The sequence below is a fragment of the Haemaphysalis longicornis genome, unplaced genomic scaffold (genome assembly GCF_048455015.1).
Source record: "Haemaphysalis longicornis isolate Haplotype H1 unplaced genomic scaffold, Haemaphysalis longicornis Haplotype H1 scaffold_7, whole genome shotgun sequence".
In the NCBI taxonomy this organism is placed as follows: Eukaryota; Metazoa; Arthropoda; class Arachnida; order Ixodida; family Ixodidae; genus Haemaphysalis; species Haemaphysalis longicornis.
The window spans coordinates 115,897,321-115,914,519 of record NW_027526422.1 but is presented as its reverse complement, the minus strand read 5'-3'; the positions used below and the strand labels follow the sequence as shown (position 1 = coordinate 115,914,519).

General features: G+C 46.1%; 1 protein-coding gene across 2 annotated transcripts in view; it reads right to left on the bottom strand.

Annotated features, from left to right (window-relative positions):
• LOC144146851 (monocarboxylate transporter 12-like) overlaps positions 1-16,820 on the bottom strand; it is a 74,827-nt gene extending 58,007 nt beyond the window's left edge. The window contains exon 1 of one of the 2 annotated variants that reach the window (XM_077678801.1): positions 16,681-16,820. The gene's annotated coding sequence lies outside the window, so the exon portion shown is untranslated. Of the gene's footprint in view, positions 1-11,642; positions 11,794-16,680 lie in introns of those variants that run through there. The other variant, XM_077678797.1, reaches the window with a different exon arrangement.
• Positions 16,821-17,199: the final 379 nt, after the last annotated feature.

Genomic DNA, 17,199 nt, shown 5'->3' with positions numbered 1-17,199 from the left:
GGTTCCCGGTCGCGGCGGCCGCTTTTCTGATGGAGGCGAAAAGCAAAAATACCCGTTTGTACGAGATTTCGGCGCACGTTAAAGATCCTGAGGTGGTCAAAATTAATCCGGAGCTCTCCACTAAGGCGCGCCTCATCGCCTGCGTTGCGTCGGCGCGTTGAACCCTACAATCTATCAAATCAAGAGCGTAGACTACGAAAGTAGTCATTGAAGCGATGAGCAACGGCCTTCTGATCAGTAACAATTGCATCACGAATTGTTAGTTAAGAGATTGGCTTATCTTCTCACCTATGTAATTCTGAACTTCTGTAGGGTCATTTCTGATTAAGTTTGGCAGCCTTACGTTGAAGTAGTTATCTTTAGAGCGTTTCACTGCGCTTGCAAGTTTGTTCTTCTATTTCCTGATAACTTCAGGTACAGTACGCGCTTTTTTTAGTCGTTCGATTTTACGTTTCAGTTCAATGGTTTCTCGGACCATCGCAAGCATGTGCATGGGATCAGTTCATTATATTTTTGCGCAAAACCGCACCAAAAATGCGAGAATTTCAAAGGGGAAGTAGGGGTGCGGATTGTATGCGAGGTATTTCCTTTGGTGCAGCTTCACCGCAATGCGCGTTGGGTCGTGATGCTCCTACAGCAGTAATAGCGACTAAGCCACTGTTATCCCATTGACAGTACTTATTTTGCACACACAGCTCAACAATATATCAACCTGAAAAAATGCATGCGGCAAATCATCTCGTTATGCAGTCAGCTAGGTAAGTTGTTTTGCATAAACAAATGTGTAATGTTGCTTGAGTAGTAGCTTTGGTCCATTTTTTATATACAAGATATGCGGTAATACGCGGGGATATTTTATTTTATTCGTCGATGGAAATTACGGATGCGGGTTGTAGGCAGGGGTGGGTTATACACGCGAACATACGGTATGTCCGACATGGGGTCCCGGGAAGTGCATATTGGTTGTATAGCAGTATTTGAAGTGGCAGAGAGATCTCAATTCTCATGATATTCCACCCGTAAAAGTGCCGCCCTGCTCACACAAATTATGCGCTTAATTTTCTTCTGATACTTTGCAACATCACTAATAAATTGCGGAAGATAGCAGTCACCGTTCACTTCTTCAAGAGTTTTGTTGCCTAGCTTGAAGTTGTATTTTGGCTTGCGTATTCAGCAGAATTTTTGGTTTCTTTGGGTTTGTTTTTATTACCGCCGCCAAACTTTGCGAGCAAATTCACTAAGAATTTTCTGCAATCCCTATCGGGGCTGCTTCAATCAGACGGTGTCATCTGCCAAGCTTAAATTAAGTGATTCATGTATTCCTTATTCATTAATAAGCCAGGTATACCGTTAATTAAGTTTCGCTCCTTCTGCGCCAGTAGCAAATACTAATTTGGGATGGAGTTTTCGTTCCAAACCTGTTCTGATATTAAATGTCTCAGTGTTTTTATAAAGAAGCATCGTGAATCCTTTGTAAATGTCCTCAAACAGCGCTGTGTATGGTTCCTGAACTCTATCAACTCGGAGTGTTTTAAGCACATCGGTTGCCTCTACTAAGTCGATTGTGCTTTTATTTTCTATAAATGCCAGTTACGGAGATTTGTTATAGGCGCCAGATATACCAGTTACCTCGTTTAAGGCCTAAATATGATCCATTGTCCTACTAAGTCTTGCCTTGATTTCTTGGATGTTGAAATTTTATAGGGTGATGGAGTATGGTGAATTACCTTAATAATTGACTTCTTTTGCAACATATGGTAAGCTGATGAGCATGCAATGTTTGAGCGTGTTTTACTTTGTGTTTTGTTTTTGTGTCGTTTTTGCGTTTTGCGTTTTGCGTACCACGTGACGCACAGTCGTCGGTTGCTGCCCATTGTTGTCTGTACATATCAGCACGAACTGCCATCACGAGATGTTTATATGCGCTGTATAGTGGACAGTCGTGATATATATATATATATATATATATATATATATATATATATATATATATATAGATACGGGACGAGGGACTCGGTAAAGATACATATCAAGGTTGCAGTCGTCATTGCCAGTGCTATTCGGCTTTTTTCGAAATATTTAATAGGGCCGAATGACATGTGCTTGTCACGTTTCTTTGATTCATTGATAAATAAGCGAAAATATAAGTCGAGAAAAAATCCGCCGTTTTTCCGGGAGCGGGACTCGAACCCACATCTCCGCATAACCGGTGCGGTGCGTTCGCCATTACGCTATCCCCACAGCGGCTTCTCTCTCGACTTTAAAGCGGGGGTTTATATTTACAAGAGCTCTGAGGCCGGTCAACTAGCGGCCTCATATATATATATATATATATATATATATATATATATATATATATATATATATATATATATATATATATATATATATATATATATATATATATATATATATATATATATATATATATATATATATATATATATATATATATATATATATATATATATACATATATATATATATATATATATATATATATATATATACATATATATATATATATATATATATATTTCTCTACTTTCTTTCTTTCTTTCTTTCCAAATTCTTTATCTGTTTCAATGACCTACCACATCCTCCCCCTTGCTTTCCGAGGTGTTCTTTCTTGACTGCTGCCAACTCTTATTTCTGTCTTACTTTCAACAAGCCACTCATTTCCCATTCTGATTCGCTATATGCATAGCGAGGGCCTCTGTTCTGGCAGTCTTGGTGCTATATGAAGGTTAAGAGGGTTCAACGCTGGTCGACCACTCCTGACTTGTCGTAGACACTGGACTCACGGCCCGGGGGTTAAAAAGAAGGTCCCCTTCACCCCGCGAAGTCCGAGTGGCGCTGGCTACCACCCCCAAGCAGAGGAAACAAACACACCTTAACATAAATACCCCAGAAAGTGGAGGGGAAAATCGCCCCGCCGGTAGCGTAGTGGTTATCGCACCAGACCGGTATTCTGGAGGTCGTGGGTTTGGATCCCACCTGGCGGGCATTTTTTCTCCACTTTCTTTCTTTCTTTCCGAATCCTTTATCTGTTTCCATGACCTACCACATCCTCCCCCTTGCTTTCCGAGGTTTTCTTGACTGCCAACTCTTATTTCTGTCTTATTTTCAACGAGCCCCCCATTTCCCATTCTGATTTGCTACCAGTGTTGCGTCCTGTCAAACAGGGGCGCAGAGAAGTTGTCTTCGCGAAGACGCAGTGGCAAAGTATTTATTAGGCGAAATGCCTAATTTGGGGGAAACATACAAAGAGCACCAGTTGTTGGCTTGAGCAATATGGCGACCAAGAACCGAGCACACGAGCCGCTAGCTAACGAGCTCCTTCGTCGTCCTCTGCTGTGCCCATCACACGGCACGTACCCACGCGGAAATTAGCATGTCCGTCCTACTTAATAATGCTCTCATCCCACAGACTGGCACGTGACATTACCCCCTAGCGAATCAGAATGGGAAATGAGGGGCTCGTTGAAAGTGAACTTTTCGCAGCTGCCCACTATCCTAGACCCCCCTAACATCCACCTTTCCACAGAGCTGTGGGAGCCTTGGCCAGCTCCGGCCTCGAAGATCAGCTGCGCCTGATCGAAAGGGCTGTCGACGCGGCCCGAACTCAAGGCATCCTGGAATGAGGACGCCTCTCTCAAGCATTTTCTGGATTAATTAAAGTTTATTCTCTCTCTCTCTCTCTCGTTGAAAATGAGACAGAAAATAAGAGTTGGCAGTCAAGAAAACCTCGGGAAGCAAGAGGGAGGATGTGGTAGGTCATTGAAACAGATAAAGAATTTGGAAAGAAAGAAAGAAAGTGGAGAAAAAATTCCCGCCAGGAGGGATCCGAACCCACGACCTCCAGAATACCGGTCTGGTGCGATAACCACTACGCTACCGGCGGGGCGATTTTCCCCTCCACTTTCTGGGGTATTTATGTTAAGGTATTTTTGTTTCCTGTGCTTGGGGGTGGTAGCCAGCGCCACTCGGACTACTCGGGGTGAAGGGGACCTTTTTTTTAACTCCCGGGCCGAGTCACGGCGCTCTACTTGTGCTCTGTTTGCGCTCTACTTGCGAGCTATGAAATACCAACTTTCCCAGAAGTCCGCCCACGGCGCAATAAATGAGCCTTTATTTCGTCGCCCTTGGGAGCTTTGACTCTTTTTTTTTAGTTTTATCCCTTTTGCAACTTCAGCTACCGTTACTTGGAGGCTTCTATAGAGGGCGAGTTGCTTCATAACGGTTTCTGAAATTACTGAACCGAAGAAGCCTTTATATCCCGTGACTGCATTTGCTTACGAAGTTTCTATCATGTCATTGTTGCGCATGTGGTTTACGGTCGTATCGTCTTATCTTTTTTTTGGCGAAGTTCCGACAAATTACAATGTCTCTCTCTGCAACTCCTTACCGAGCCTCGGAAACCAATTCACCGGCTTCATAAGGAGGCCACACGTCTCGTTAGATCTGATTTCATCTCGGAAGCTTCTAATGCCTCCTTAAGATCTCGAGCCCCACACACGTAATATCGATGACGCTCACTCCGTAACCTTTATCGCTTTTCCACTGCGGCGATATAAGACGTAAGTCCCATTTTGTTCGCACAAGAGCGAAACAGAAGCTGCATAGATAAGCGCCGCTTCTCGTGAGCTGAACGCACGGGCTGGCACCAAAGAACGCGATGCCTTGCAAGCAAATAGTGGAATCACCAGTTACCTACAGAAAATATGGACCAAGGCGAAGAAGGGGCGCTTTTTAGTTCGCAGTATCAACGAACGGCTTTTACGCGGCGTCCCCGCATTACGCAATACTCGCCGTGAAATACAAACGGTAGTCGCGAAGCGCTGATTTTATCGTGAAAGCCTATTTGTAACAATGAACTGGGTCAGGCGGTCTCCAGGGAAAGTGATACCGAAAAACATCTTAAGCGTAGAATGCTGCAGTTTGACGTGGTTCTCTTTATTATGCGGAGGCCTCTTTGCATTGCGCTTAAATCAATAGGATCATCCACTTTCGCTTATTCTTAAGTATTCTGCATGCAGGGATGGCCATGAGACGTAAAACAAACAAAAAAGGCTGTGAGGCAGAGCTAAGGTTGGGAAGAAACGTCAGAACTTCAAATATCTGATGGAAACCCGTTTCGGCCGCTCAGTGGCCAAGGACGCAGGTTTGATCCGGGCCGCTGTTGCCGCGTTTAAAGAGGAGGCGGAAAGCTAAAACACCCGTGCTTCAGTATGTCAGCGCACGTAATGATCCCCGGAGGATCGAAATCAAACCGTAGCACTCCACTACGGCGCGCTGCATAGCCTAAGTGTATATTTTTTTCATATTTGTTGCCAAATGACGGTAGGTTTGTGCCTTTTAAGTAATTATTGGTTCGCGCTCACAAAAGCGCAACAACAACTTTGGGTGTCAAAGCTTGTGTTTCTGGGACTTTAGAGCTTCCCTGATTTCGGTTTTCAATTCCATTGGGACGGACAATCCCCAGTGATGCGTTACAGGCGAAGATACCGCGCTTTTTCTTCAACGGGTACATAAGTCTTTTTATAGAAGTTTGGGCACGTTATGTAGAAAAAGACACATATCTCTTGCAATGTTCGCGTTGAGTATTGTACAATGAAGCACTGTCATCATCATCATCATCATCATCAGCCTATCTGCGCCCACTGCAGGGCAAAGGCCTCTCCCATAGATCTCCAATTATCCCGGTCCTGTGCTAACTGCGACCAATTTATCCCCGCAAACTTCTTGGTCTCATCTGCCCGTTTAACTTTCTGCCGCCCCCTGCCACGCTTTCCTTCTGTAGGGATACACTCTGCTGCCCATAAGGACCAACGCTTCTCTTGACTTCGCATTACATCCCCTGCACACGTCCATTTCTTCTTCTTAATTTCTACTAATATGTCCTTTACACGCGTTTGTTCAATGACCTACTGTGCTCTTTTCTTGTCTGTGGTACGGCACTAAGATTTGATGGTATTGGTGTTCCTTGAAAAGAGCTGTATACGATATTTGGTTTCTTAGAGGATTTAGAGCCAACTCTACACATACGGGGTGGCTCAAACTTAAAAGTAAATTGAGTTGCTAACCACTGCTCAAGTTTGTAGATAAGGTCCGGCGTGCTAAAGACTGCCTTGGCTGCTGAAGTATCAATCATGCTCTAGAGGATTTTTCGGACGTAGCAAATATCTTCGGAACTTCGTTGGCAGGCAGTAAGCACTTTCATTCCTTTAATAATGCTGAAATGAGCAGCATTATCTTTGTTCTGATAAATTTGACCTTGTTTTTACTGGGTTTAATATTTTCTTTTAGTGACAGTTCTCAAAAAGGATGTTTTTTTATTTATAAATGGACCCACTCGGGTAACTCGCTTTTTGACAAATAAAAGTCCAGGCATTTTGTTAGCGGTAAATTTGAAACCAGTTTAGTTCGTGTATCTAAAAACCCATAGCTCATTCCAACACAGCATTCTGAAGTTGAAGTGTATACCAAGAAGCCCTCACAAACGCAGTATTTCAGCAACTTCTGTGGCCGTCTCCCGTATTGAATCAAAATGAAAAAACAAGTACACTAACCGAAAGAAAAGCACGGAAAACGCGATTACAAGTTGCTATTGCCCAAGCATACTTCAAGCTATATTTTTTTGTGCCGAAATTATTCCGCATACTGGAGGGAACACTGCCAGGCTCTCGGTGTGTTCGTCACTGCTCAAATAGAAGGGTGGAAATATTTTGCGCCTATTTTTTACTTATGCTTGAGTTTCAAGCAAAAAACTAAGAATATTTTTCAGGTTTTGAAACGTCAATCAATCAATCAATCAATCAATCAATAAATCAAGCAATCAATCAATAAATAAATCAATCAATCAATCAATGAATCAATCAATCAATCAATCAGTCAATCAATATAATAACGTCCTCATGGTAGCACTGACGTCCCTTGCAGGCCGAAGACTGCTTTTATAGATTTCGAATTACTGCCATCCGGTCACATCAGGACGAATTCTTTACCCTTAAGTTTTTAACAGCGCAACTGTTTAAGCTTTAGCTTGGTCCGGTGGCATTACAAGAAAAAAATACAAAAAAAACTGCGCCGCTTGCAAAGGGTGCCCCACCGCAGAAAGGGTATTAAAACAGTGAAGGAGGTTTTTGCGCCTGCTCAAGTGTGAGCACAAGGGGTACGGGAGTATTCGCTCCGCTTACTGTCACCCATTAGCACTCAGCTCAGCCACTGAAGTGCAAGACCTTCTGCCTCTGCATTTCCAGCACCCTTGTCCGTCGCTACAACCGCCTTGGATGTACCCGCGTCTGCAAATTACAACTGGAGTGCCCGGCATTACCCGCAAACAGAATATCGCCACCCCTGCCTTAAAGTTCTTCGCCTTGGAACTGCTGTTCGAAAAATACAGGGCCCACACCCATCTATACACGGATGGGTCTGTGACAGCTAGCTCATCGGCTATAGGAATCTGGTTTCCGTCCTCCTGTACCGCCTTCAGCGCAACGCTTAGCCACAGGACGACATCCATGGTCACCGAACTTGCCGCTCTGCGGGCTGCTTTCGCCTACATCATCGAGAAACCAGCACGTCAGTGGGCAATCTTCACGGATTCTCGGGCGGCCCTTCAGTGCTTAAAATCGTACCCGAAAGAACAGCTTGTTTTAGACATCCATGCTGTTGTGACTTCCTCTTCGTCACCCCTTGCAGCAGACGACGCTAACCATCATCATTTCATTACGCTTCACGAGCTGCCGCATGCTCATGTGGCTGCGCCGGCTCGCGCCCGCTTCTTCTTCTGTTCTTCCATTAAAAGCCTCATCGGATCACGACGTGTCGCTCCCCTTCCTGAGAATCGCGCCGCAGCTGGAGGACCCAGAGGTCCAACACATGGTGCCGAAACCCGGGAACTCTAGACGACGCCAAGCCCATCGACGCACGGAGCCGCGAAAACAGAGGAAACGACGCGGCGCCTGCGATCTTGGCGCGAGTTCCCAGCTGCGTGCGACCGAATGGAGCGGCAACTTCGACGACGCCTCAGACTACGGGCGCAACTGGATGGCCTTCTAGCGGAAGCGGAAGGCCACATAAGAGGACATGGAGAGGCGACACCATCTGCAGTGAGTGTACTTTTTGAGCGAATCGGCGCATTGTACGCACAGATTGAGACAGTGGATGATGCGGTTTTTGAGGAGACACCAGACGACTTGCTCGAGAGTGAGACGTTAGACACCGGGCAGTACCTCGACAAGGTTGTCACCTTGACGGCTAGCCTACGTTTTAAAATGCAGGATTGCCGATCTTCGACGCTACGCCCGGCGACCGTTCTTCCAATACCAACGGGCAAGCGCACATCCCCACAAGACCATCCACTACAGGAATTAGATGCACGGAACATAACTCGGGTGCCTTTTGGAGCTGCTTCGAGTCCTGTAGTTCTAACGGCTACTTTGAACCACCAGCTTCAATCTGTGGTAGATTGGCACCCAACGAGAGCCCGACTGCCGCAAGACTCCACCTGTATGAACGATCCCCCCATTGAAGCAGACCCCACTAACGAATCGATCAGGATGCACAAGGATGAAATCTCCCGCGGAGCTGCCATGAACATTTGCAAACCAGCGAGCAAAGCCACTGCGGTCGTTTCCACCTTCGAGCATAGAATGACTTCACAGGGAAAATTCTTCTACTCGCCTCCGGGAACCCTAAAAGCGCTAAGCAGTCTTCGGAACCAGAGCTTCTATACACTTTCGCTCAAGTCCAAGATAATCCCGCACTCCAGTGAGTTGGAGCCGCAGCCAGCAGAAAATCTACGTGAGCGAACGTCTGAATTACGAACCGAGTGCAAGAGACGCAAACGCATAAAGAAAGAACGAGTCAGAAGACGTCATGCCGAGCACAGAGGGAGGCTTCAAGTGAAAGTTCATATGGTCCAGACAAGGAGCACAAAACCCTCGGTCGTTCAAACCCTCACAACGGGAACCTGGCTTGCAAACGAACCATGGCGTGACTTGAAGGTGCAGCAACACACCCTATGGTATAAGCACCGGTGGCGGCAAAAACGATATCGGCATAAGAGGAGTGATGATACCAAGGATATCACGCCAAACCAAGCAAGAGAGACGCCCTTGAAGAAAAACTTGGGCTACACTGTGAAAGGCAATGTCCAACACAACTCTGTAGTTTGGGACAAATCTCATTGGTGGACTTGATGGCATCGTCGGGCCCAGCAGTGCACGTTTTTCCTGGGGCACTACACCCAAGCGTCCCGAACCCCTACTTAACCCTTTGGAAGCCCCTTAGCGGCTTCTGTCGGCGGGGGAGACTGTTGTGACTTCCTCTTCGTCACCCCTTGCAGCAGACGACGCTAACCATCATCATTTCATTACGCTTCACGAGCTGCCGCATGCTCATGTGGCTGCGCCGGCTCGCGCCCGCTTCTTCTTCTGTTCTTCCATTAAAAGCCTCATCGGATCACGACGTGTCGCTCCCCTTCCTGAGAATCGCGCCGCAGCTGGAGGACCAAGAGGTCCAACACATGCATTGCACTTACAAGCTCTAAATGCACACCATCATGTAGAGCTTCAGTGGATTCCTGCCCACTGCGGTATAACTGGAAACGTCAAGGCGGACACTGCGGCATCGATAGCGCATTATCTGCACGGGCCAGTGATACCGATACCGTTCTCCAGAAAAGACGCTTCTGCCCTTGCGTCCAAGGCTGCCTGGAGATTTCAGCGATCCATGTGGGCTGTTGCGCCGCATAATTACGCGCCGCTTCACTCCATATACCCGCACTGGACCTTTAGGATGCCTGAAGGACTCTCCAAGCATGACGAAGCGGTTATTCACCGTGTGCGGCTAAATGTCGCTTACACCAATTACTTTCGATTCAAGACGAAACAGGCCGCTTCCCCCTTGTGCACTCTTTGTGACGTGCACGAGGACTTGAACCACGTGCTATGTGAGTGCACGAGGTATAGAGCCGCCAGAACGTCCCTTTTAGTGTCCTTGGGTCTTCCGCCGTCTAGAGGCCTAACTCTCAGTGACGTGCTAGGCCCTTGGACGAACTCTAAACGAGCATCTCGAGCGACAAAAGCTCTACTGTCTTTCCTGCGAAGCACAGGACTTGATCAGACTTTTTAAACAGGACTCTCTTAATGAGCGCGTCATCTTCATCACAGTCATTATCATCACCTCTTCATCGATTTCATTTTTTTATACATCTGGTGTAGCAAGCTAGGCGCCTTGGCCAGGCTAACCTCACCAGTATCATTAAAGACTATTCTCTCTCTCTCTCTCTCTGTACCCTTATAAACGTGATAGTCTTTCTTGGGCTACTAAAACGCAAAAAAAAAAGTATTGGCGCGCAGCTTGCAATAGTGGTGCAAGGCTGGAGAAAGCGCGGACAGGGGGTCGAACTAGCTTCCTCCCTCTGGAATCCGCTGTCACTGCAGGGCACCGACTCGAATGGCCACGCAACTTCCGGGGAAACTTGGCCTCACCCCTCAGCGCTGAACCTTGCCTAACAACATAATCGCAAAACGTAACAAAAAAATTAGCAAAGCCGGAAGGAGCTAGGTCAACCCCCGCTCCACTGTTTTCACAGCCTTGCACCACCAGTACAAGTTGCGCCAATTCTTTTTTTGGTTGCACACCGCGCTCAGTGCTTGCCTTGATTTTGAATCGCGTCTTCGAGTGGCCATTCAGTTACACGAATTCCCGATCGGTTCTACCCCTGGCGTCACACGTCGGGGATGACTCCCAGCGTTTAAATTTCACTTTGGATACTCTGTACAAACGTTTGTTCCTTCATCCAAGACGCACGTTTCTAATCACGAAGTGTTGATCAAGCCATATATTTTTGGTTGCCCTTCAAGCTGTCTAGCTTTTTTTTAAAATGTGCATCTAAACACCTCAAGTTTCAAAGCACCAAATGTAGTCAGGCGGGTATAGGTTTCACGTAAACCATTGTTTTCAGTGACCGAATTTACCAAGTTGTCCCTGCGAGAGACTGCTTCCAACGAGAGCCACATGCGTGATCTTGTTCACGTGATAGGGATGAGCACTACCAATCCATCCAGTATAATTATACTCCTCCGCACATTACAGTCCTTGATAGTCTAGGCCTAAAGGGCGGAAACGGTGCACAGGAAAATCACTGTACATTAAGTTTTGTGATGGCTATTTTAAAGCTAACACTGAGCAGGCCTTAAGCGGGTGGCGAAACATTGTCATTTACTCCCTCCGGCTGGTTAGACTTAACAATGTTAACTACGCATTTATACAAATTCCTAACGTCTCCAAAACAACTGTTTAAAGATTGTCTACAAATAGGTTGCGAATAGTTAGCGGGGCTTCGTGTCTTTCTTGTACGAAGCTGAACCATAACTATCACATTTTTCTTAATGAGTATGAACAGTTAAAAAAAATTGCAGTTAAAAGGACGAATTATTGTGCGTTTCGTAGTTTGGTTTCCTTTGGACGATTTTCCCAAAAGGTTCATCAGAACAGCTGGCTTCATTAAATAAATAAACTGGCTTCAATAAACAGCATATACGGATGTATGTAAAACTTTTTTTTGAATCGAAATAAACTTTCGAAACTTTGAAACCTTCTATTGCGTTCACAAAGCCCGTCGTACTCACGTAAAGCTCCCTCGTCGTCGAAACCCCTAGGCACTGCACGCGTTGCCTGCGAACACAATGCTCTGAATACAGCGCCAAACCTCTCGTCCACTCGCCGCGTAGTCGGAATCGGCTGACAACTCATTTCAAGTATGCTGTTTGTTTATTTATTTCGCTCCCACGACCGCAGGAAGCCAGCGTATCAGCAAGGAGCTCGACGAGATTTATCGGCAGTGCCATGTCAGCCTGGTTTCTATTCTCTCCTTCCTCCGCCTTCTCGGAGGCGTGTTTTTGCGTTTCTTCACGTTTTACTCTCTCCTTTCAACCCGCGTAGCACGGAGGTGTGGTACCTGTTCTCCTCGCGGTGAAGTATCTATCACCGCCAACGACACGTCCTCGCCAGTCAAGTGCGTGGCGGCGTGTTTCCGTTCTGGAAGCCTTGACGTGGAACCACTATCGACCTGACAGACGCTCTGGCAATGTTAAGTGCAATAACGCGTGCAGTATATTAGCCTGGATTTTTCAACTTCCTTATCGTTCTCGGCGAAACTGATTTATTTGGCAGGGCCTTTTTGGTTAATCTTCCAGACGGAGGAGTTAAGGTATTTGCTTTTAAAGGGCAGGGTGTCCCAGCCGTGCTTCGTTTTACGGTATTTTACTGTACTGCCGTGCTTTAAGGGAAGTAAAATACCGCGGACATTTTATGCTATGCCGCGAACTGCCTCTTGAAATCTGCAAAAGTGACATGACTTATTAGTGTGTGAGTTTGGTATTCATATCCACCGACATAACCCTATCGATACGGGACTGTGCTAATGCACGTTTCTCTTTCGGTGATAAGCTAAAAGGTATGGAATGACCTCGACAGGCCGATATTCTTGGGCGTTGCCAAAAGGAAGCAAATATTAGCTGCCGTTGCGTCCGCAATCGTGCGAACGTAATTAGTATGGCCTCGGTTGGATCATATGACTCGCTGATAAACATGTTGACACGTATTATAGATTGAGGCGAACTTTTCCAGGCTTGTTATCTCCGTAGCTTTACTGGACTTTATTGTGAGCTGTGGTAGCGAGCACTAAGAGGCCATGAAAAAGACAGCAAGGCGATTGTGTTTAACCCTTGATGGCAAGGAATCCTGAGTATTTGTGGGTATGTTTTAGGCCTTGTTATGATGTGTGACCCCTTTTTTCTGTGTGTTGTTCATTGTAGTAGAAGGGAAGTCGTTGAAAATTTTCGTACTCGTAATGCAATGGCCGGAGGGAAAAAATCAGTGCACTGGAGCCAGCATAATTGTGAACGAGAGCTTGAAATGGCGCTAGTTTGTTCTTGACTCGGAACATTGCTGGCGCTAGGCGGGACAAGGACGAAGAATTACACGCACAAGTGAAGTGCACACCTTTACTTCACTTGTATGTGTTGTTCTTCGTCCTTGTCCCGCCTAGCGCCAGCAATGTTTCCAGCATAATTTTATTCAGTTTAAAATCTGACTTCTGGTGAAGAATCGCTCCGCGCGCTGGTATAGGGGGCGGCAGTACAAAGGGCATTGATAATCCTACGGTATTCGTGTTCAATGAGAGAGAGAACAAATGTTTATAGTGATCAACAAGCATGGATGGGGTTCTTACGTCGAGAATCCTGAAGATTTGTTCTCTTTTCCATCTAGAGGTGTTCTCCGAGGACGGATCTGAACAGGACCCCCTTCCTCTACTTACGGGAAAGAATGTGCAATTGCGCGCGCTCAGAGGCATGCTAAATATTACAAGGTAGACGGCTCTTCGCATAAGAGGCCGAGAGTGGGATATAGAGTAGAGGCGGGGAGAAACGTATTTGTCTGCAGTAGGCGGAAGGTACTTTGTATCTGTAACTGGAGGTCTTTATCCGCATCCGCATTTACACTATTTTTAGAAACAAGTGTTGTAACCTCGCCAATTAGGCATTTTTCGGAGGGGCAGAGAGATACCGGTCAGCTCTTTTCTCGATTTTTTATTCCGCTCTTTGGTTCGTTGCTTTTTTGGATACAATTTTTTTGCCCTAATCGCCCGCATTTGGTCTAGAAAGCCTATTTTTTTATTCCGTTGGTTACGTTTTACTGTTTTTTGTCGTTTTTATATTTCCTTTTCCAACTTCCGCCTACCATCGATCTCTATTTACCCTATTATGCGGGAAGACGCCTTTTTGTGCAGATGCAATGACAATATTTTCCCATATCTTTTCAGCAAGAAACGCCATTTGATGTCCTTGCTCTAAATTTTGAGGAGCAGGTGATTGCAAACATGAAGCTGGGAAGGTCTTTCTAATCTTTGGCTTCATATAGAAAGAAAAATGCCGAAAAAGTAACAATTCTGCTACGAAAACGGGAAACCAAGTGAATATCTGGTGCGGTGTTTTCTGAAAAGTACATGGCGTGATGAAATACGGTGGTAGCTTGAGTGATAATTTTATGTAAGAGTATAAACGTGGCTAAGCTTGCTGAGGCAAACAGTAGTGATAACACTTGCTGGGCTATCAGGGACGCCACACTGCTGGTGTACGGGTATAATGTGTGCATGAATTTATATTCGAACGAAGTCGGCGATGCGATTTGAGACAAACTCCGTAAGGCGACCGTACAGGGGTGTAAGAGAGGGAGGGTACGATGAAGAGGAAGAGGAACAAGCGATGTAAGAGGAATGATAGGAGGAAAGGGGAGAGGGTCGAGAAGAGTGCAGTTGTAAGGGGCGGAGAAACAGTGGGATAGGGGTAGAAGGGCAGGAGGGAAAGGGGAATTAAAATAGCGTAACAAAAGACGTTGAGTGAGGGAGAAGAAAATAGGGAAAGGGTAAATAGAATTGTAAGGGCAGAGGAAAGGCGATCCCAAATAGAGCTGTAGAACTGTAAAGATATTAATTAAAAAAACACTTTCACATTATGCAGTAGGCAGCCGTAAAACATAGTATAAAGGAATTATTTCCCTTCCTAAAACAGATGTCTGCAACCGAAATTCTGTCCTCAGTTTACACAGAGTTCTAATGCATCTGCACTTGCGTCCACAACCAAAGTTAGAAGTGATCTGGTCTATTCATCTTTCACTTCCACCCATCTTACGCACAAGGTTTGCCCTTGTTTGGAGACTTTGCCGTTCTGGGGATGGCCATCGCTGTGAATAGAACTGAGGTTTCAAAGAATACATCAGAAAGGAATTTTTTCTGCATGCCCGCCCGCTTGTATTCAGACGCTCTTTTTTCATGGGGCGGTCTTCATTTTTTATCCTTTCAAAGGAAGCCGTACGATTTCAAGTGCTCATCAATATAATAATACCTGATTTTTGTCTTAAATCTACTGTTAAAATCTTGAAAAAAGCTGACGTTCGGCGTTTATTTCTTACCAGTAGACATACAATTTGAGTGCGGGTTGTAAGCCCCTTCGGCCGTAATTAAGCAGTGTGGAACTTCAATCCGTCGTGATTTTGCTCGTCGGCACGGAACGGTTGTTCTTGTGGCGCGATTAAGACATTTTATGACTTGTGCCAAGACAGTATGCATAGTAAATTGCTTGTTGTAGCACTTGCGGCGCCCAGTCGAGGGCTTTTAAACGACCGTAGGATGCTGTCTTCTCTGAAAAGAACCTAAAAAGCGGAGGCAATATGCAGTAAGTAAATAAGTAAACCTAAATTCACTTCTTCCGTACACGCATGAGAAGCGGCTTTTATTAAAACAAGCCCCATATTTGTTACACCGGTTTAATGGTGTAATTCGCCGCGTAAACACATACATCTAAAGGGGTAACGAACGATGGCTATCTTATAGGATACAGTACTGCGATAGGTGCGCATGAAGACTTTTTTTATTCTTCTCGCGCTGTTGTTTGCGTGGTAGCTAGTGTAAACTTATCGATTTTATGCACGCAGCAAAACCCTTTGTATAACGAAGCTTCTTGGTGTTTGAAGCGGAATGATAAACGAAAATAATACTTGGCTATGCGTTGTACTGAACGAGCAACCTAATATTGTCACGGAGAGAAGACAGAGGAGGAAGCTGTGCGCATTGTGCGTGGCGTTGCCGGGTGCTGGGATGGCCGACATCACGTAAATATTCCGCTTCGAATTCAGCCATTATTCTTGTCATTCGTCCTGCCGCAACGTAACATTTTGGTTGAAGGTGCAATGTGCATCTTCATACCGGCCGCCATGCATTGCCCGTCTCGGCTTCTAATGCGTTTCTCTGAGGGTTCCTAAATTACGTCGCCTCGGCGCAGCCCTAGTGCTTCATGGACACGTCCGTGTCCCCAGCCCCATGTCTCCAGCCGATGACCCGCCGTGACCATCCGAGAAGTGACCCACCCAGACCAGAACTGGCGACAGTGACGTTCCCAGTACACCGACGCATTTCTAAGGGCCTTCGGCGTTCCGGCTGCATTGACGGGCATAACTGTTCGTGGGCCGTGGTTCATCAAAATCCTCACCTTCATCTGTGGCGGCATGGACTTCCTAACTGTTTGTAATCATCTCACTTTTCATTCCACGCACTCCCCATCCACTGCGTCCTCGACCAGGACGGTCGCCGTCGACGAGGGCGACCGTCCCGTTACGTGGTGGCAGGACGAATGACAGGAACAATGACTGAATGCGAAGCGATATATTTACTTGATGTCGGCCACCACAGCACCTAGCAACGCCATGCACCACCACGCACACAGCTTCGTCTTAGTTGTATTCTCTCCGTGACAAAATTCTTGGTGTCGGAGAACAACCTATAAAATACCTAAAAAGGAATAAAATGTATGAGCAATACTCATAGCTTTTGTAAAAAGCCCGCCCAAGACACGACACCGGTCGAAAAAGAGGAATCGGCGATTGGGCGACTTGCTGATAGCTTGCCTTTACAGGCATGAAGGCCTTCGAGTGACGCGTAGACGTCAGCCTGGAAGGTTCTACACAGAGAAAGGCTGTTGATATAACTGCTCAAATAACTGCAATGCCAAACACGCTTAGGCTTGCACCAGTCTAACCACAGAGAACCGTAATCGTTTGCGTCAATTTTTAAGACACAGCGACGTGCACTTGCTGATGCAATACCCTCACCTTGAAGAGTCGGTTAGTACAGATGATGCCGATTCCGGAACGCCGTCGTCGCGGCCGGGTCCGTCCTTGGACGAGGGCACGGTTATTAGCGGCTACAGACAGTCTGATCTTTTAGAGGAGGCGTTCAGATGGTACGAAGAAGGCACAGCGATATCACTTCTCGGGTGACAGACACTCTGTTGCAAGCCGTTCCACCTGCATGCCACGGCCACGGAAGTATTGGCCTCTCCTTGTCAAGCAACAGGTGATGTGCGCAATCACGTGGAAATGTTTAGGTGATTATCGGCGCGCAAATAAACCGAGCCTATTAGGCAACCGCGCAGAAGAGGAAGTGTTTAAGAAACACATGCTTCGCTTTTAGCATTACGGTTACGCAATGTTGGCAGCATAACAGAGGTTTGAAAGATCGGCCCTCTGCGCCAAATGCTTTCTCTAAGTGAGGGACGGCTCAAGGTTTCTGTACTAACAGGTAATAATCAAAGCGATGATTATGATCCGAAGTAAACTTTTAAAAGAAAA